Source organism: Vidua macroura (assembly GCF_024509145.1).
Source record: "Vidua macroura isolate BioBank_ID:100142 chromosome W unlocalized genomic scaffold, ASM2450914v1 whyW_random_scaffold_30, whole genome shotgun sequence".
In the NCBI taxonomy this organism is placed as follows: domain Eukaryota; kingdom Metazoa; phylum Chordata; class Aves; order Passeriformes; family Viduidae; genus Vidua; species Vidua macroura.
In genome coordinates, this window is record NW_026530534.1 from 4,024,493 (window position 1) to 4,045,479 (window position 20,987).

Genomic DNA, 20,987 nt, shown 5'->3' on the forward strand with positions numbered 1-20,987 from the left:
TCGGGAAGCTTGGTCTCCCTGCCGAGGTAAGGTCGAACGTCCTGCCGGGCCTTACACTCGAACTCCGGCCAAGCCACCTTGCCTGACTCTCCTACTAGGCTTGGGAAGCTTGGTCTCGCTGCCGAGGTAAGGCCGAACATCCTGCCGAGCCTTACACTCGAACTCCGGCCAAACCCACTTGTCTGACTCTCCTACTGGGCTTGGGAAGCTTGGTCTCCCTGCCGAGGTAAGGTCGAACGTCCTGCCGAGCCTTACACTCGAACTCCGGCCAAGCCCCCTTGCCTGCCCCTACTAGGCTTGGGAAGCTTGGTCTCCCTGCCGAGGTAAGGCCGAACATCCTGCCGAGCCTTACACTCGAACTCCGGCCAAGCCCCCTTGCCTGACGCTTTTACTACGCCTGGGAAGCTTGGTCTCGCTGCCGAGGTAAGGTCGAACGTCCTGCCGAGCCTTACACTCGAACTCCGGCCAGGCCCCCTTGCCTGACTCTCCTACTAGGCTTGGGAAGCTTGGTCTCCCTGCTGAGGGAAGGTCGAAGGTCCTGCCGAGCCTTACACTCGAACTCCGGCCAAGCCCCCTTGCCTGCCCCTACTAGGCTTGGGAAGCTTGGTCTCCCTGCCGAGGTAAGGTTGAACGTCCTGCCGAACCTTACACTCGTACTCCGGCCAAGCCCCCTTGCCTGCTCCTACTAGCCTTGGGAATCTTGGTCTCCCTGCCGAGGTAAGGTCGAACGTCCTGCCAAGCCTTACACTCGAACTCCGGCCAAGCCCCCTTGCCTGACTCTCCTACTAGGCTTGGGAAGCTTGGTCTCCCTGCCGAGGTAAGGTCGAACGTCCTGCCGAGCCTTACACTCGAACTCCGGCCAAGCCCCCTTGCCTGACTCTCCTCCTAGGCTTGGGAAGCTTGGTCTCCCTGCCGAGGTACGGCCGAACATCCTGCTGAGCCTTACACTCGAACTCCGGCCAAGCCCACTTGCCTGACTCTCCTACTAGGCTTGGGAAGCTTGGTCTCACTGCCGAGGTAAGGTCGAACGTCCTGCCGAGCCTTACACTCGAACTCCGGCCAAGCCCCCTTGCCTGCCCCTACTAGGCTTGGGAAGCTTGGTCTCCCAGCCGAGGTAAGGTCGAACGTCCTTCCGAGCCTTACACTCGAACTCCGGCCAAGCCCCCTTGCCTGACTCTTTTACTAGGCTTGGGAAGCTCGGTCTCCCTGCCGAGGTAAGGTCGAACGTCCTGCCGAGCCTTACACTCGAACTCCGGCCAAGCCCCCTTGCCTGCCCCTATTAGGTTTGGGAAGCTTGGTCTCCCTGCCGAGGTAAGGTCGAACGTCCTGCTGGGCCTTACACTCGAACTCCGGCCAAGCCCCCTTGCCTGACTCTTTTACTAGGCTTGGGAAGCTCGGTCTCCCTGCCGAGGTAAGGCCGAAAGTCCCGCCGAGCCTTACACGCAAACTCCGGCCATGCGCCCTTGCCTGTCTCTCCTACTAGGCTTGGGAAGCGTGGTCTCCCTGCCGAGGTAAGGCCGAACGTCCTGCCGAGCCTTACACTCGAACTCCGGCCAAGCCCCCTTGCCTGACTCTCCTACTAGGCTTGGGAAGCTTGGTCTCCCTGCCGAGGTAAGGCCGAACATCCTGCCGAGCCTTACACTCGAACTCCGGCCAAGCCCACTTGCCTGACTCTCCTACTAGGCTTGGGAAGCTTGGTCTCCCTGCCGAGGTAAGGTCGAACGTCCTGCCGAGCCTTACACTCGAACTCCGGCCAAGCCCCCTTGCCTGCCCCTACTAGGCTTAGGAAGCTTGGTCTCCCTGCTGAGGTAAGGCCGAACATCCTGCCGAGCCTTACACTCAAACTCCGGCCAAGCCCCCTTGCCTGACGCTTTTACAATGCCTGGGAAGCTTGGTCTCGCTGCCGAGGTAAGGTCGAACGTCCTGCCGAGCCTTACACTCGAACTCCGGCCAAGCCCCCTTGCCTGCCCCTGCTAGCTTCGGGAAGCTTGGTCTCCCTGCCGAGGTAAGGTCGAACGTCCTGCCGAGCCTTACACTCGAACTCCGGCCAAGCCCCATTGCCTGACTCTCCTATTGGGCTTGGGAAGCTTGGTCTCCCTGCCAAGGAAAGGCCGAAAATCCTGCCGAGCCTTCCACTCGAACTCCGGCCAAGCCCCCTTGCCTGCCCCTACTAGGCTTGGGAAGCTTGGTCTCCCTGCCGAGGTAAGGTCGAACGACCTGCCGAGCCTTACACTCGAACTCCGGCCAAGCCCCCTTGCCTGCCCCTACTAGCCTCGGGAAGCTTGGTCTCTCTGCCGAGGTAAGGTCGAACGTCCTGCCGGGCCTTACACTCGAACTCCGGCCAAGCCCCCTTGCCTGACTCTCCTACTAGGCTTGGGAAGCTTGGTCTCCCTGCCGAGGTAAGGCCGAACGTCCTGCCGAGCCTTACACTCGAACTCCGGCCAAGCCCCCTTGCCTGCCCCTACTAGCTTCGGGAAGCTTGGTCTCCCTGCCGAGGTAAGGTCGAACGTCCTGCCGAGCCTTACACTTGAACTCCGGCCAAGCCCCATTGCCTGACTCTCCTATTGGGCTTGGGAAGCTTGGTCTCCCTGCCGAGGAAAGGCCGAAAATCCTGCCGAGCCTTCCACTCGAACTCCGGCCAAGCCCCCTTGCCTGCCCCTACTAGGCTTGGGAAGCTTGGTCTCCCTGCCGAGGTAAGGTCGAACGACCTGCCGAGCCTTACACTCGAACTCCGGCCAAGCCCCCTTGCCTGACTCTTTTACTAGGCTTGGGAAGCTCGGTCTCCCTGCCGAGGTAAGGTCGAACGTCCTGCCGAGCCTTACACTCGAACTCCGGCCAAGCCCCCTTGCCTGACTCTCCTACTGGGCTTGGGAAGCTTGGCCTCCCTGCCGAGGTAAGGTCGAACGTCCTGCCGAGCCATACACTCGAACTCCGGCCAAGCCCCCTTGCCTGCCCCTACTAGCCTTGGGAAGCTTGGTCTCCCTTCCGAGGTAAGGTCGAACGTCCTGCCAAGCCTTACACTCGAACTCCGGCCAAGCCCCCTTACTTGTCGCTCCTACTGGGCTTACGAAGCTTGGTCTCCCTGCCGAGGTAAGGTCGAACGTCCTGCCGAGCCTTACACTCGAACTCCGGCCAAGCCCCCTTGCCTCACTCTCCTACTAGGCTTGGGAAGCTTGGTCTCCCTGCCGAGGTAAGGCCGAACATCCTGCCGAGCCTTACAGTCGAACTCCGGCCAAGCCCCCTTGCCTGCCCCTACTAGCCTCGGGAAGCTTGGTCTCCCTGCCGAGGTAAGGTCGAACGTCCTGCCGAGCCTTCCACTCGAACTCCGGCCAAGCCCCCTTGCCTGACTCTCCTACTAGGCTTGGGAAGCTTGGTCTCGCTGCCGAGGTAAGGTCGAACGTCCTGCCGAGCCTTACACTCGAACTCCGGCCAAGCCCCCTTGCCTGACTCTCCTACTGGGCTTGGGAAGCTTGGTCTCCCTGCCGAGGTAAGGTCGAACGTCCTGCCGAGCATTACACTCGAACTCCGGCCAAGCCCCATTGCCTGCCCCTACTAGGCTTGGGAAGCTTGGTCTCCCTGCTGAGGGAACGTCGAACGTCCTGCCGAGCCTTACACTCGAACTCCGGCCAAGCCCCCTTGCCTGACTCCCCTCCTAGGCTTGGGAAGCTTGGTCTCCCTGCCGAGGTAAGGTCGAACGTCCTGCCGAGCCACACACTCGAACTCCGGCCAAGCCCCCTTGCCTCACTCTCCTACTAGGCTTGGGAAGCTTGGTCTCCCTGCCGAGGTAAGGCCGAATATCCTGCCGAGCCTTACAGTCGAACTCCGGCCAAGCCCCCTTGCCTGCCCCTACTAGCCTCGGGAAGCTTGGTCTCCCTGCCGAGGTAAGGTCGAACGTCCTGCCGAGGCTTCCACTCGAACTCCGGCCAAGCCCCCTTGCCTGAGTCTCCCATTGGGCTTGGGAAGCTTGGTCTCCCTGCCGAGGAAAGGTCGAACGTCCTGCCGAGCCTTACACTCGAACTCCGGCCAAGCCCCCTTGCCTGCCCCTACTAGGCTTGGGAACCTTGGTCTCCCTGCCGAGGTAAGGTCGAACGTCCTGCCGAGCCTTACACTTGAGCTCCGGCCAAGCCCCCTCGCCCGACTCTCCTACTAGGCTTGGGAAGCTTGGTCTCCCTGCCGAGGTAAGGTCGAACGTCCAGACGAACCTTACACTCGAACTACGGCCAAGCCCCCTTGCCTGACTCTCCTACTAGGCTTGGGAAGCTTGGTCTCGCTGCCGAGGTAAGGTCGAACGTCCTGCCGAGCCATACACTCGAACTCCGGCCAAGCCCCCTTGCCTGCCCCTACTACGCTTGGGAAGCTTGGTCTCCCTGCCGAGGTAAGGTCGAACGTCGTGCCGAGCCTTACACTTGAGCTCCGGCCAAGCCCCCTCGCCTGACTCTCCTACTAGGCTTGGGAAGCTTGGTCTCCCTGCCGAGGTAAGGTCGAACGTCCAGCCGAACCTTACACTCGAACTCCGGCCAAGCCCCCTTGCCTGACTCTCCTACTAGGCTTGGGAAGCTTGGTCTCCCTGCCGAGGAAAGGTCGAACGTCCTGCCGAGCCTTACACTCGAACTCCGGACAAGCCCCCTTGCCTGACTCTCCTACTGGGCTTGGGAAGCTTGGTCTCCCTGCCGAGGTAAGGTCGAACGTCCTGCCGAGCCTTACACTCGAACTCCGGCCAAGCCGAATTGCCTGCCCCTACTAGGCTTGGGAAGCTTGGTCTCCCTGCTGAGGGAAGGTCGAAGGTCCTGCCGAGCCTTACACTCGAACTCCGGCCAAGCCCCCTTGCCTGACTCTCCTCCTAGGCTTGGGAAGCTTGGTCTCCCTGCCGAGGTAAGGTCGAACGTCCTGCCGAGCCATACACTCGAACTCCGGCCAACCCCCCTTGCCTGCCCCTACTAGGCTTGGGAAGCTTGGTCTCCCTGCCGAGGTAAGGCCGAACATCCTGCCGAGCCTTACACTCGAATTCCGGGCAAGCCCCCTTGCCTGCCCCTACTAGCCTCGGGAAGCTTGGTGTCCCTGCCGAGGTAAGGTCGAACGTCCTGCCGAGCCTTACACTCGAACTCCGGCCAAGCCCCCTTGCCTGACTCTCCTATTGGGCTTGGGAAGCTTTGTCTCCCTGCCGAGGAAAGGCCGAAAATCCTGCCGAGCCTTACACTCGAACTCCGGCCAAGCCCCCTTGCCTGCCCCTACTAGGCTTGGGAAGCTTGGTCTCCCTGCCGAGGTAAGGTCGAACGACCTGCCGAGCCTTACACTCGAACTCCGGCCAAGCCCCCTTGCCTGACTCTTTTACTAGGCTTGGGAAGCTCGGTCTCCCTGCCGAGGTAAGGTCGAACGTCCTGCCGAGCCTTACACTCGAACTCCGGCCAAGCCCCCTTGCCTCACTCTCCTACTAGGCTTGGGAAGCTTGGTCTCCCTGCCGAGGTAAGGCCGAACATCCTGCCGAGCCTTACAGTCGAACTCCGGCCAAGCCCCCTTGCCTGCCCCTACTAGCCTCGGGAAGCTTGGTCTCCCTGCCGAGGTAAGGTCGAACGTCCTGCCGAGCCTTCCACTCGAACTCCGGCCAAGCCCCCTTGCCTGACTCTCCTACTAGGCTTGGGAAGCTTGGTCTCGCTGCCGAGGTAAGGTCGAACGTCCTGCCGAGCCTTACACTCGAACTCCGGCCAAGCCCCCTTGCCTGACTCTCCTACTGGGCTTGGGAAGCTTGGTCTCCCTGCCGAGGTAAGGTCGAACGTCCTGCCGAGCATTACACTCGAACTCCGGCCAAGCCCCATTGCCTGCCCCTACTAGGCTTGGGAAGCTTGGTCTCCCTGCTGAGGGAAGGTCGAACGTCCTGCCGAGCCTTACACTCGAACTCCGGCCAAGCCCCCTTGCCTGACTCCCCTCCTAGGCTTGGGAAGCTTGGTCTCCCTGCCGAGGTAAGGTCGAACGTCCTGCCGAGCCACACACTCGAACTCCGGCCAAGCCCCCTTGCCTCACTCTCCTACTAGGCTTGGGAAGCTTGGTCTCCCTGCCGAGGTAAGGCCGAACATCCTGCCGAGCCTTACAGTCGAACTCCGGCCAAGCCCCCTTGCCTGCCCCTACTAGCCTCGGGAAGCTTGGTCTCCCTGCCGAGGTAAGGTCGAACGTCCTGCCGAGGCTTCCACTCGAACTCCGGCCAAGCCCCCTTGCCTGAGTCTCCCATTGGGCTTGGGAAGCTTGGTCTCCCTGCCGAGGAAAGGTCGAACGTCCTGCCGAGCCTTACACTCGAACTCCGGCCAAGCCCCCTTGCCTGCCCCTACTAGGCTTGGGAACCTTGGTCTCCCTGCCGAGGTAAGGTCGAACGTCCTGCCGAGCCTTACACTTGAGCTCCGGCCAAGCCCCCTCGCCCGACTCTCCTACTAGGCTTGGGAAGCTTGGTCTCCCTGCCGAGGTAAGGTCGAACGTCCAGACGAACCTTACACTCGAACTCCGGCCAAGCCCCCTTGCCTGACTCTCCTACTAGGCTTGGGAAGCTTGGTCTCGCTGCCGAGGTAAGGTCGAACGTCCTGCCGAGCCATACACTCGAACTCCGGCCAAGCCCCCTTGCCTGCCCCTACTACGCTTGGGAAGCTTGGTCTCCCTGCCGAGGTAAGGTCGAACGTCGTGCCGAGCCTTACACTTGAGCTCCGGCCAAGCCCCCTCGCCTGACTCTCCTACTAGGCTTGGGAAGCTTGGTCTCCCTGCCGAGGTAAGGTCGAACGTCCAGCCGAACCTTACACTCGAACTCCGGCCAAGCCCCCTTGCCTGACTCTCCTACTAGGCTTGGGAAGCTTGGTCTCCCTGCCGAGGAAAGGTCGAACGTCCTGCCGAGCCTTACACTCGAACTCCGGCCAAGCCCCCTTGCCTGACTCTCCTACTGGGCTTGGGAAGCTTGGTCTCCCTGCCGAGGTAAGGTCGAACGTCCTGCCGAGCCTTACACTCGAACTCCGGCCAAGCCGCATTGCCTGCCCCTACTAGGCTTGGGAAGCTTGGTCTCCCTGCTGAGGGAAGGTCGAAGGTCCTGCCGAGCCTTACACTCGAACTCCGGCCAAGCCCCCTTGCCTGACTCTCCTCCTAGGCTTGGGAAGCTTGGTCTCCCTGCCGAGGTAAGGTCGAACGTCCTGCCGAGCCATACACTCGAACTCCGGCCAACCCCCCTTGCCTGCCCCTACTAGGCTTGGGAAGCTTGGTCTCCCTGCCGAGGTAAGGCCGAACATCCTGCCGAGCCTTACACTCGAATTCCGGGCAAGCCCCCTTGCCTGCCCCTACTAGCCTCGGGAAGCTTGGTGTCCCTGCCGAGGTAAGGTCGAACGTCCTGCCGAGCCTTACACTCGAACTCCGGCCAAGCCCCCTTGCCTGACTCTCCTATTGGGCTTGGGAAGCTTGGTCTCCCTGCCGAGGAAAGGCCGAAAATCCTGCCGAGCCTTACACTCGAACTCCGGCCAAGCCCCCTTGCCTGCCCCTACTAGGCTTGGGAAGCTTGGTCTCCCTGCCGAGGTAAGGTCGAACGACCTGCCGAGCCTTACACTCGAACTCCGGCCAAGCCCCCTTGCCTGACTCTTTTACTAGGCTTGGGAAGCTCGGTCTCCCTGCCGAGGTAAGGTCGAACGTCCTGCCGAGCCTTACACTCGAACTCCGGCCAAGCCCCCTTGCCTGCCCCTATTAGGCTTGGGAAGCTTGGTCTCCCTGCCGAGGTAAGGTCGAACGTCCTGCCGGGCCTTACACTCGAACTCCGGCCAAGCCCCCTTGCCTGACTCTTTTACTAGGCTTGGGAAGCTCGGTCTCCCTGCCGAGGTAAGGCCGAACGTCCCGCCGAGCCTTACACACAAACTCCGGCCATGGGCCCTTGCCTGTCTCTCCTACTAGGCTTGGGAAGCTTGGTCTCCCTGCCGAGGTAAGGTCGAACGTCCTGCCGAGCCTTACACTCGAACTCCGGCCAAGCCCCCTTGCCTGACTCTCCTACTAGGCTTGGGAAGCTTGGTCTCCCTGCCGAGGTAAGGCCGAACATCCTGCCGAGCCTTACACTCGAACTCCGGCCAAGCCCCCTTGCCTGCCCCTACTAGGCTTGGGAAGCTTGGTCTCCCTGCCGAGGTAAGGTCGAACGTCCTGCCGAGCCTTCCACTCGAACTCCGGCCAAGCCCCCTTGCCTGACTCTTTTACTAGGCTTGGGAAGCTCGGTCTCCCTGCCGAGGTAAGGTCGAACGTCCTGCCGAGCCTTACACTCGAACTCCGGCCAAGCCCCCTTGCCTGCCCCTATTAGGCTTGGGAAGCTTGGTCTCCCTGCCGAGGTAAGGTCGAACGTCCTGCCGAGCCTTACACTCGAACTCCGGCCAAGCCCCCTTGCCTGACTCTTTTACTAGGCTTGGGAAGCTCGGTCTCCCTGCCGAGGTAAGGTCGAACGTCCTGCCGAGCCTTACACTCGAACTCCGGCCAAGCCCCCTTGCCTGACTCTTTTACTAGGCTTGGGAAGCTCGGTCTCCCTGCCGAGGTAAGGCCGAACGTCCCCCCGAGCCTTAAACACAAACTCCGGCCATGCGCCCTTGCCTGTCTCTCCTACTAGGCTTGGGAAGCTTGGTCTCCCTGCCGAGGTAAGGTCGAACGTCCTGCCGAGCCTTACACTCGAACTCCGGCCAAGCCCCATTGCCTGCCCCTACTAGGCTTGGGAAGCTTGGTCTCCCTGCCGAGGGAAGGTCGAAGGTCCTGCCGAGCCTTACACTCGAACTCCGGCCAAGCCCCCTTGCCTGACTCTCCTCCTAGGCTTGGGAAGCTTGGTCTCCCTGCCGAGGTAAGGTCGAACGTCCTGCCGAGCCATACACTCGAACTCCGGCCAACCCCCCTTGCCTGCCCCTACTAGGCTTGGGAAGCTTGGGCTCCCTGCCGAGGTAAGGTCGAACATCCTGCCGAGCCTTACACTCGAACTCCGGCCAAGCCCCCTTGCCTGACTCTCCTACTGGGCTTGGGAAGCTTGGTCTCCCTGCCGAGGTAAGGCCGAACATCCTGCCGAGCCTTACACTCGAACTCCGGCCAAGCCCCCTTGCCTCACTCTCCTACTAGGCTTGGGAAGCTTGGTCTCCCTGCCGAGGTAAGGCCGAACATCCTGCCGAGCCTTACAGTCGAACTCCGGCCAAGCCCCCTTGCCTGCCCCTACTAGCCTCGGGAAGCTTGGTCTCCCTGCCGAGGTAAGGTCGAACGTCCTGCCGAGCCTTCCACTCGAACTCCGGCCAAGCCCCCTTGCCTGACTCTCCCATTGGGCTTGGGAAGCTTGGTCTCCCTGCCGAGGAAAGGTCGAACGTCCTGCCGAGCCTTACACTCGAACTCCGGCCAAGCCCCCTTGCCTGACTCTTTTACTAGGCTTGGGAAGCTCGGTCCCCCTGCCGAGGTAAGGTCGAACGTCCTCCCGAGCCTTACACTCGAACTCCGGCCAAGCCCCCTTGCCTGCCCCTACTAGGCTTGGGAACCTTGGTCTCCCTGCCGAGGTAAGGTCGAACGTCCTGCCGAGCCTTACACTTGAGCTCCGGCCAAGCCTTCTCGCCTGACTCTCCTACTAGGCTTGGGAAGCTTGGTCTCCCTGCCGAGGTAAGGTCGAACGTCCAGACGAACCTTACACTCGAACTCCGGCCAAGCCCCCTTGCCTGACTCTCCTACTAGGCTTGGGAAGCTTGGTCTCGCTGCCGAGGTAAGGTCGAACGTCCTGCCGAGCCTTACACTCGAACTCCGGCCAAGCCCCCTTGCCTGACTCTTTTACTAGGCTTGGGAAGCTCGGTCTCCCTGCCGAGGTAAGGTCGAACGTCCTGCCGAGCCATACACTCGAACTCCGGCCAAGCCCCCTTGCCTGCCCCTATTAGGCTTGGGAAGCTCGGTCTCCCTGCCGAGGTAAGGTCGAACGTCCTGCCGGGCCTTACACTCGAACTCCGGCCAAGCCCCCTTGCCTGAGTCTTTTACTAGGCTTGGGAAGCTCGGTCGCCCTGCCGAGGTAAGGCCGAACGTCCCGCCGAGCCTTACACACAAACTCCGGCCATGGGCCCTTGCCTGTCTCTCCTACTGGGCTTGGGAAGCTTGGTCTCCCTGCCGAGGTAAGGTCGAACGTCCTGCCGAGCCTTACACTCGAACTCCGGCCAAGCCCCCTTGCCTGACTCTCCTACTAGGCTTGGGAAGCTTGGTCTCCCTGCCGAGGTAAGGCCGAACATCCTGCCGAGCCTTACACTCGAACTCCGGCCAAGCCCCCTTGCCTGCCCCTACTAGGCTTGGGAAGCTTGGTCTCCCTGCCGAGGTAAGGTCGAACGACCTGCCGAGCCTTACACTCGAACTCCGGCCAAGCCCCCTTTCCTGACTCTTTTACTAGGCTTGGGAAGCTCGGTCTCCCTGCCGAGGTAAGGCCGAACATCCTGCCGAGCCTTATACTCGAACTCCGGCCAAGCCCCCTTGCCTGACTCTCCTACTGGGCTTGGGAATCTTGGTCTCCCTGCCGAGGTAAGGTCGAACGTCCTGCCGAGCCTTACACTCGAACTCCGGCCAAGCCCCATTGCCTGCCCCTACTAGGCTTGGGAAGCTTGGTCTCCCTGCCGAGGTAAGGCCGAACATCCTGCCGAGCCTTACACTCGAACTCCCGCCAAGCCCCCTTGCCTGACTCTCCTACTGGGCTTGGGAAGCATGGTCTCCCTGCCGAGGTAAGGTCGAACGTCCTGCCGAGCCTTACACTCGAACTCCGGCCAAGCCCCATTGCCTGCCCCTACTAGGCTTGGGAAGCTTGGTCTCCCTGCTGAGGGAAGGTCGAACGTCCTGCCGAGCCTTACACTCGAACTCCGGCCAAGCCCCCTTGCCTGACTCCCCTCCTAGGCTTGGGAAGCTTGGTCTCCCTGCCGAGGTAAGGTCGAACGTCCTGCCGAGCCATACGCTCGAACTCCGGCCAACCCCCCTTGCCTGCCCCTACTAGGCTTAGGAAGCTTGGTCTCCCTGCCGAGGTAAGGCCGAACGTCCTGCCGAGCCTTACACTCGAACTCCGGCCAAGCCCCCTTGCCTGCCCCTACTAGGCTTGGGAAGCTTGGTCTCCCTGCCGAGGTAAGGTCGAACGTCCTGCCGAGCCTTACACTCGAGCTCCGGCCAAGCCCCCTCGCCTGACTCTCCTACTAGGCTTGGGAAGCTTGGTCTCCCTGCCGAGGTAAGGTCGAACGTCCAGCCGAACCTTACACTCGAACTCCGGCCAAGCCCCCTTGCCTGACTCTCCTACTAGGCTTGAGAAGCTTGGTCTCCCTGCCGAGGAAAGGCCGAACGCCCTGCCGAGCCTTATACTCGAACTCCGGCCAAGCCCCCTTGACTGACTCTCCTACTAGGCTTGGGAAGCTTGGTCTCCCTGCCGAGGTAAGGCCGAACATCCTGCCGAGCCTTACACTCGAACTCCGGCCAAGCCCCCTTTCCTGCCCCTACTAGCCTTGGGAAGCTTGGTCTCCCTTCCGAGGTAAGGTCGAACGTCCTGCCGAGCCTTACACTCGAACTCCGGCCAAGCCCCCTTACTTGTCGCTCCTACTGGGCTTACGAAGCTTGGTCTCCCTGCCGAGGTAAGGTCGAACGTCCTGCCGAGCCTTACACTCGAACTCCGGCCAAGCCCCCTTGCCTCACTCTCCTACTAGGCTTGGGAAGCTTGGTCTCCCTGCCGAGGTAAGGCCGAACGTCCTGCCGAGCCTTACACTCGAACTCCGGCCAAGCCCCCTTGCCTGCCCCTACTAGGCTTGGGAAGCTTGGTCTCCCTGCCGAGGTAAGGTCGAACGTCCTGCCGAGCCTTACACTCGAACTCCGGCCAAGCCCCCTTGCCTGACTCTTTTACTAGGCTTGGGAAGCTCGGTCCCCCTGCCGAGGTAAGGTCGAACGTCCTGCCGAGCCTTACACTCGAACTCCGGCCAAGCCCCCTTGCCTGCCCCTACTAGGCTTGGGAAGCTTGGTCTCCCTGCCGAGGTAAGGTCGAACGTCCTGCCGAGCCTTACACTTGAGCTCCGGCCAAGCCCCCTCGCCTGACTCTCCTACTAGGCTTGGGAAGCTTGGTCTCCCTGCCGAGGTAAATTCGAACGACCTGCCGAGCCTTACACTTGAACTCCGGCCAAGCCCCCTTGCCTGACTCTTTTACTAGGCTTGGGAAGCTCGGTCTCCCTGCCGAGGTAAGGTCGAACGTCCTGCCGAGCCTTACACTCGAACTCCGGCCAAGCCCCCTTGCCTGCCCCTATTAGGCTTGGGAAGCTTGGTCTCCCTGCCGAGGTAAGGTCGAACGACCTGCCGAGCCTTACACTCGAACTCCGGCCAAGCCCCCTTTCCTGACTCTTTTACTAGGCTTGGGAAGCTCGGTCTCCCTGCCGAGGTAAGGCCGAACATCCTGCCGAGCCTTACACTCGAACTCCGGCCAAGCCCCCTTGCCTGACTCTCCTACTGGGCTTGGGAAGCTTGGTCTCCCTGCCGAGGTAAGGTCGAACGTCCTGCCGAGCCTTACACTCGAACTCCGGCCAAGCCCCATTGCCTGCCCCTACTAGGCTTGGGAAGCTTGGTCTCCCTGCTGAGGGAAGGTCGAACGTCCTGCCGAGCCTTACACTCGAACTCCGGCCAAGCCCCCTTGCCTGACTCCCCTCCTAGGCTTGGGAAGCTTGGTCTCCCTGCCGAGGTAAGGTCGAACGTCCTGCCGAGCCATACGCTCGAACTCCGGCCAACCCCCCTTGCCTGCCCCTACTAGGCTTAGGAAGCTTGGTCTCCCTGCCGAGGTAAGGCCGAACGTCCTGCCGAGCCTTACACTCGAACTCCGGCCAAGCCCCCTTGCCTGCCCCTACTAGGCTTGGGAAGCATGGTCTCCCTGCCGAGGTAAGGTCGAACGTCCTGCCGAGCCTTACACTTGAGCTCCGGCCAAGCCCCCTCGCCTGACTCTCCTACTAGGCTTGGGAAGCTTGGTCTCCCTGCCGAGGTAAGGTCGAACGTCCAGCCGAACCTTACACTCGAACTCCGGCCAAGCCCCCTTGCCTGACTCTCCTACTAGGCTTGGGAAGCTTGGTCTCCCTGCCGAGGAAAGGCCGAACGCCCTGCCGAGCCTTATACTCGAACTCCGGCCAAGCCCCCTTGACTGACTCTCCTACTAGGCTTGGGAAGCTTGGTCTCCCTGCCGAGGTAAGGCCGAACATCCTGCCGAGCCTTACACTCGAACTCCGGCCAAGCCCCCTTTCCTGCCCCTACTAGCCTTGGGAAGCTTGGTCTCCCTTCCGAGGTAAGGTCGAACGTCCTGCCGAGCCTTACACTCGAACTCCGGCCAAGCCCCCTTACTTGTCGCTCCTACTGGGCTTACGAAGCTTGGTCTCCCTGCCGAGGTAAGGTCGAACGTCCTGCCGAGCCTTACACTTGAACTCCGGCCAAGCCCCCTTGCCTCACTCTCCTACTAGGCTTGGGAAGCTTGGTCTCCCTGCCGAGGTAAGGCCGAACATCCTGCCGAGCCTTACAGTCGAACTCCGGCCAAGCCCCCTTGCCTGCCCCTACTAGCCTCGGGAAGCTTGGTCTCCCTGCCGAGGTAAGGTCGAACGTCCTGCCGAGCCTTCCACTCGAACTCCGGCCAAGCCCCCTTGCCTGACTCTCCCATTGGCCTTGGGAAGCTTGGTCTCCCTGCCGAGGAAAGGTCGAACGTCCTGCCGAGCCTTACACTCGAACTCCGGCCAAGCCCCCTTGCCTGCCCCTACTAGGCTTGGGAAGCTTGGTCTCCCTGCCGAGGTAAGGTCGAACGTCCTGCCGAGCCTTACACTTGAGCTCCGGCCAAGCCCCCTCGCCTGACTCTCCTACTAGGCTTGGGAAGCTTGGTCTCCCTGCCGAGGTAAGGTCGAACGACCTGCCGAGCCTTACACTTGAACTCCGGCCAAGCCCCCTTGCCTGACTCTTTTACTAGGCTTGGGAAGCTCGGTCTCCCTGCCGAGGTAAGGTCGAACGTCCTGCCGAGCCTTACACTCGAACTCCGGCCAAGCCCCCTTGCCTGCCCCTATTAGGCTTGGGAAGCTTGGTCGCCCTGCCGAGGTAAGGTCGAACGACCTGCCGAGCCTTACACTCGAACTCCGGCCAAGCCCCCTTTCCTGACTCTTTTACTAGGCTTGGGAAGCTCGGTCTCCCTGCCGAGGTAAGGCCGAACATCCTGCCGAGCCTTACACTCGAACTCCGGCCAAGCCCCCTTGCCTGACTCTCCTACTGGGCCTGGGAATCTTGGTCTCCCTGCCGAGGTAAGGTCGAACGTCCTGCCGAGCCTTACACTCGAACTCCGGCCAAGCCCCATTGCCTGCCCCTACTAGGCTTGGGAAGCTTGGTCTCCCTGCCGAGGTAAGGCCGAACATCCTGCCGAGCCTTACACTCGAACTCCGGCCAAGCCCCCTTGCCTGACTCTCCTACTGGGCTTGGGAAGCTTGGTCTCCCTGCCGAGGTAAGGTCGAACGTCCTGCCGAGCCTTACACTCGAACTCCGGCCAAGCCCCATTGCCTGCCCCTACTAGGCTTGGGAAGCTTGGTCTCCCTGCTGAGGGAAGGTCGAACGTCCTGCCGAGCCTTACACTCGAACTCCGGCCAAGCCCCCTTGCTTGACTCCCCTCCTAGGCTTGGGAAGCTTGGTCTCCCTGCCGAGGTAAGGTCGAACGTCCTGCCGAGCCATACGCTCGAACTCCGGCCAACCCCCCTTGCCTGCCCCTACTAGGCTTAGGAAGCTTGGTCTCCCTGCCGAGGTAAGGCCGAACGTCCTGCCGAGCCTTACACTCGAACTCCGGCCAAGCCCCCTTGCCTGCCCCTACTAGGCTTGGGAAGCTTGGTCTCCCTGCCGAGGTAAGGTCGAACGTCCAGCCGAACCTTACACTCGAACTCCGGCCAAGCGCCTTGCCTGACTCTCCTACTAGGCTTGGGAAGCTTGGTCTCCCTGCCGAGGTAAGGCCGAACATCCTGCCGAGCCTTACACTCGAACTCCGGCCAAGCCCCCTTGCCTGACTCTCCTACTGGGCTTGGGAAGCTTGGTCTCCCTGCCGAGGTAAGGCCGAACGCCCTGCCGAGCCTTATACTCGAACTCCGGCCAAGCCCCCTTGACTGACTCTCCTACTAGGCTTGGGAAGCTTGGTCTCCCTGCCGAGGTAAGGCCGAACATCCTGCCGAGCCTTACACTCGAACTCCGGCCAAGCCCCCTTTCCTGCCCCTACTAGCCTTGGGAAGCTTGGTCTCCCTTCCGAGGTAAGGTCGAACGTCCTGCCGAGCCTTACACTCGAACTCCGGCCAAGCCCCCTTACTTGTCGCTCCTACTGGGCTTACGAAGCTTGGTCTCCCTGCCGAGGTAAGGTCGAACGTCCTGCCAAGCCTTACACTCGAACTCCGGCCAAGCCCCCTTGCCTCACTCTCCTACTAGGCTTGGGAAGCTTGGTCTCCCTGTTGAGGTAAGGCCGAACATCCTGCCGAGCCTTACAGTCGAACTCCGGCCAAGCCCCCTTGCCTGCCCCTACTAGCCTCGGGAAGCTTGGTCTCCCTGCCGAGGTAAGGTCGAACGTCCTGCCGAGCCTTCCACTCGAACTCCGGCCAAGCCCCCTTGCCTGCCCCTACTAGGCTTGGGAAGCTTGGTCTCCCTGCCGAGGTAAGGTCGAACGACCTGCCGAGCCTTACACTCGAACACCGGCCAAGCCCCCTTGCCTGACTCTTTTACTAGGCTTGGGAAGCTCGGTCTCCCTGCCGAGGTAAGGTCGAACGTCCTGCCGAGCCTTACACTCGAACTCCGGCCAAGCCCCCTTGCCTGCCCCTATTAGGCTTGGGAAGCTTGGTCTCGCTGCCGAGGTAAGGTCGAACGTCCTGCCGGGCCTTACACTCGAACTCCGGCCAAGCCCCCTTGCCTGACTCTTTTACTAGGCTTGGGAAGCTCGGTCTCCCTGCCGAGGTAAGGCCGAACGTCCCGCCGAGCCTTAAACACAAACTCCGGCCATGCGCCCTTGCCTGTCTCTCCTACTAGGCTTGGGAAGCTTGGTCTCCCTGCCGAGGTAAGGTCGAACGACCTGCCGAGCCTTACACTCGAACTCCGGCCAAGCCCCCTTTCCTGACTCTTTTACTAGGCTTGGGAAGCTCGGTCTCCCTGCCGAGGTAAGGCCGAACATCCTGCCGAGCCTTACACTCGAACTCCGGCCAAGCCCCCTTGCCTGACTCTCCTACTGGGCTTGGGAAGCTTGGTCTCCCTGCCGAGGTAACGTCGAACGTCCTGCCGAGCCTTACACTCGAACTCCGGCCAAGCCCCATTGCCTGCCCCTACTAGGCTTGGGAAGCTTGGTCTCCCTGCCGAGGGAAGGTCGAAGGTCCTGCCGAGCCTTACACTCGAACTCCGGCCAAGCCCCCTTGCCTGACTCTCCTCCTAGGCTTGGGAAGCTTGGTCTCCCTGCCGAGGTAAGGCCGAACATCCTGCCGAGCCTTACACTCGAACTCCGGCCAAGCCCCCTTGCCTGACTCTCCTACTGGGCTTGGGAAGCTTGGTCTCCCTGCCGAGGTAAGGTCGAACGTCCTGCCGAGCCTTACACTCGAACTCCGGCCAAGCCCCATTGCCTGCCCCTACTAGGCTTGGGAAGCTTGGTCTCCCTGCTGAGGGAAGGTCGAACGTCCTGCCGAGCCTTACACTCGAACTCCGGCCAAGCCCCCTTCCCTGACTCCCCTCCTAGGCTTGGGAAGCTTGGTCTCCCTGCCGAGGTAAGGTCGAACGTCCTGCCGAGCCATACGCTCGAACTCCGGCCAACCCCCCTTGCCTGCCCCTACTAGGCTTGGGAAGCTTGGTCTCCCTGCCGAGGTAAGGCCGAACGTCCTGCCGAGCCTTACACTCGAACTCCGGCCAAGCCCCCTTGCCTGCCCCTACTAGGCTTACGAAGCTTGGTCTCCCTGCCGAGGTAAGGTCGAACGTCCTGCCGAGCCTTACACTTGAGCTCCGGCCGAGCCCCCTCGCCTGACTCTCCTACTAGACTTGGGAAGCTTGGTCTCCCTGCCGAGGTAAGGTCGAACGTCCAGCCGAACCTTACACTCGAACTCCGGCCAAGCCCCCTTGCCTGACTCTCCTACTAGGCTTGGGAAGCTTGGTCTCCCTGCCGAGGAAAGGCCGAACGCCCTGCCGAGCCTTATACTCGAACTCCGGCCAAGCCCCCTTGACTGACTCTCCTACTAGGCTTGGGAAGCTTGGTCTCCCTGCCGAGGTAAGGCCGAACATCCTGCCGAGCCTTACACTCGAACTCCGGCCAAGCCCCCTTTCCTGCCCCTACTAGCCTCGGGAAGCTTGGTCTCCCTGCCGAGGTAAGGTCGAACGTCCTGCCGAGCCTTCCACTCGAACTCCGGCCAAGCCCCCTTGCCTGACTCTCCCATTGGGCTTGGGAAGCTTGGTCTCCCTGCCGAGGTAAGGTCGAACGTCCTGCCGAGCCATACACTCGAACTCCGGCCAACCCCCCTTGCCTGCCCCTACTAGGCTTGGGAAGCTTGGTCTCCCTGCCGAGGTAAGGCCGAACATCCTGCCGAGACTTACACTCGAATTCCGGGCAAGCCCCCTTGCCTGCCCCTACTAGCCTCGGGAAGCTTGGTGTCCCTGCCGAGGTAAGGTCGAACGTCCTGCCGAGCCTTACACTCGAACTCCGGCCAAGCCCCCTTGCCTGACTCTCCTATTGGGCTTGGGAAGCTTGGTCTCCCTGCCGAGGAAAGGCCGAAAATCCTGCCGAGCCTTACACTCGAACTCCGGCCAAGCCCCCTTGCCTGCCCCTATTAGGCTTGGGAAGCTTGGTCTCCCTGCCGAGGTAAGGTCAAACGTCCTGCCGGGCCTTACACTCGAACTCCGGCCAAGCCCCCTTGCCTGACTCTTTTACTAGGCTTGGGAAGCTCGGTCTCCCTGCCGAGGTAAGGCCGAACGTCCCGCCGAGCCTTACACACAAACTCCGGCCATGCGCCCTTGCCTGTCTCTCCTACTAGGCTTGGGAAGCTTGGTCTCCCTGCCGAGGTAAGGTCGAACGACCTGCCGAGCCTTACACTCGAACTCCGGCCAAGCCCCCTTGCCTGACTCTTTTACTAGGCTTGGGAAGCTCGGTCTCCCTGCCGAGGTAAGGTCGAACGTCCTGCCGAGCCTTACACTCGAACTCCGGCCAAGCCCCCTTGCCTGACTCCCCTCCTAGGCTTGGGAAGCTTGGTCTCCCTGCCGAGGTAAGGTCGAACGTCCTGCCGAGCCTTACACTCGAACTCCGGCCAAGCCCCCTTGCCTGACTCTCCTCCTAGGCTTGGGAAGCTTGGTCTCCCTGCCGAGGTAAGGTCGAACGTCGTGCCGAGCCATACACTCGAACTCCGGCCAAGCCCCCTTGCCTGCCCCTACTAGGCTTGGGAAGCTTGGTCTCCCTGCCGAGGTAAGGTCGAACGTCGTGCCGAGCCTTACACTTGAGCTCCGGCCAAGCCCCCTCGCCTGACTCTCCTACTAGGCTTGGGAAGCTTGGTCTCCCTGCCGAGGTAAGGTCGAACGTCCAGCCGAACCTTACACTCGAACTCCGGCCAAGCCCCCTTGCCTGACTCTCCTACTAGGCTTGGGAAGCTTGGTCTCCCTGCCGAGGAAAGGTCGAACGTCCTGCCGAGCCTTACACTCGAACTCCGGCCAAGCCGCATTGCCTGCCCCTACTAGGCTTGGGAAGCTTGGTCTCCCTGCTGAGGGAAGGTCGAAGGTCCTGCCGAGCCTTACACTCGAACTCCGGCCAAGCCCCCTTGCCTGACTCTCCTCCTAGGCTTGGGAAGCTTGGTCTCCCTGCCGAGGTAAGGTCGAACGTCCTGCCGAGCCATACACTCGAACTCCGGCCAAGCCCCCTTGCCTGCCCCTACTAGGCTTGGGAAGCTTGGTCTCCCTGCCGAGGTAAGGCCGAACATCCTGCCGAGCCTTACACTCGAATTCCGGGCAAGCCCCCATGCCTGCCCCTACTAGCCTCGGGAAGCTTGGCGTCCCTGCCGAGGTAAGGTCGAACGTCCTGCCGAGCCTTACACTCGAACTCCGGCCAAGCCCCCTTGCCTGACTCTCCTATTGGGCTTGGGAAGCTTGGTCTCCCTGCCGAGGAAAGGCCGAAAATCCTGCCGAGCCTTACACTCGAACTCCGGCCAAGCCCCCTTGCCTGCCCCTACTAGGCTTGGGAAGCTTGGTCTCCCTGCCTAGGTAAGGTCGAATGACCTGCCGAGCCTTACACTCGAACTCCGGCCAAGCCCCCTTGCCTGACTCTTTTACTAGGCTTGGGAAGCTCGGTCTCCCTGCCAAGGTAAGGTCGAACGTCCTGCCGAGCCTTACACTCGAACTCCGGCCAAGCCGCATTGCCTGCCCCTACTAGGCTTGGGAAGCTTGGTCTCCCTGCTGAGGGAAGGTCGAAGGTCCTGCCGAGCCTTACACTCGAACTCCGGCCAAGCCCCCTTGCCTGACTCTCCTCCTAGGCTTGGGAAGCTTGGTCTCCCTGCCGAGGTAAGGTCGAACGTCCTGCCGAGCCATACACTCGAACTCCGGCCAACCCCCCTTGCCTGCCCCTACTAGGCTTGGGAAGCTTGGTCTCCCTGCCGAGGTAAGGCCGAACATCCTGCCGAGCCTTACACTCGAATTCCGGGCAAGCCCCCTTGCCTGCCCCTACTAGCCTCGGGAAGCTTGGTGTCCCTGCCGAGGTAAGGTCGAACGACCTGCCGAGCCTTACACTCGAACTCCGGCCAAGCCCCCTTGCCTGACTCTTTTACTAGGCTTGGGAAGCTCGGTCTCCCTGCCGAGGTAAGGTCGAACGTCCTGCCGAGCCTTACACTCGAACTCCGGCCAAGCCCCCTTGCCTGCCCCTAGTAGGCTTGGGAAGCTTGGTCTCCCTGCCGAGGTAAGGTCGAACGTCCTGCCGAGCTTTACACTCGAACTCCGGCCAAGCCCCCTTGCCTGACTCTTTTACTAGGCTTGGGAAGCTCGGTCTCCCTGCCGAGGTAAGGCCGAACGTCCCGCCGAGCCTTACACACAAACTCCGGCCATGCGCCCTTGCCTGTCTCTCCTACTAGGCTTGGGAAGCTTGGTCTCCCTGCCGAGGTAAGGTCGAACGTCCTGCCGAGCCTTACACTCGAACTCCGGCCAAGCCCACTTGCCTGACTCTCCTACTAGTCTTGGGAAGCTTGGTCTCCCTGCCGAGGTAAGGTCGAACGTCCTGCCGAGCCTTACACTCGAACTCTGGCCAGGCCCCCTTGCCTGCCCCTACTAGGCTTGGGAAGCTTGGTCTCCCTGCCGAGGTAAGGCCGAACATCCTGCCGAGCCTTACACTCGAACTCCGGCCAAGCCCCCTTGCCTGCCCCTACTAGGCTTGGGAAGCTTGGTCTCCCTGCCGAGGTAAGGTCGAACGACCTGCCGAGCCTTACACTCGAACTCCGGCCAAGCCCACTTGCCTGACTCTCCTACTAGTCTTGGGAAGCTTGGTCTCCCTGCCGAGGTAAGGTCGAACGTCCTGCCGGGCCTTACACTCGAACTCCGGCCAAGCCCCCTTGCCTGACTCTTTTACTAGGCTTGGGAAGCTCGGTCTCCCTGCCGAGGTAAGGCCGAACGTCCCGCCGAGCCTTACACACAAACTCCGGCCATGCGCCCTTGCCTGTCTCTCCTACTAGGCTTGGGAAGCTTGGTCTCCCTGGCGAGGTAAGGTCGAACGACCTGCCGAGCCTTACACTCGAACTCCGGCCAAGCCCCCTTGCCTGACTCTTTTACTAGGCTTGGGAAGCTCGGTCTCCCTGCCGAGGTAAGGTCGAACGTCCTGCCGAGCCTTACACTCGAACTCCGGCCAAGCCCCCTTGCCTGACTCCCCTCCTAGGCTTGGGAAGCTTGGTCTCCCTGCCGAGGTAAGGTCGAACGTCCTGCCGAGCCTTACACTCGAACTCCGGCCAAGCCCCCTTGCCTGACTCCCCTCCTAGGCTTGGGAAGCTTGGTCTCCCTGCCGAGGTAAG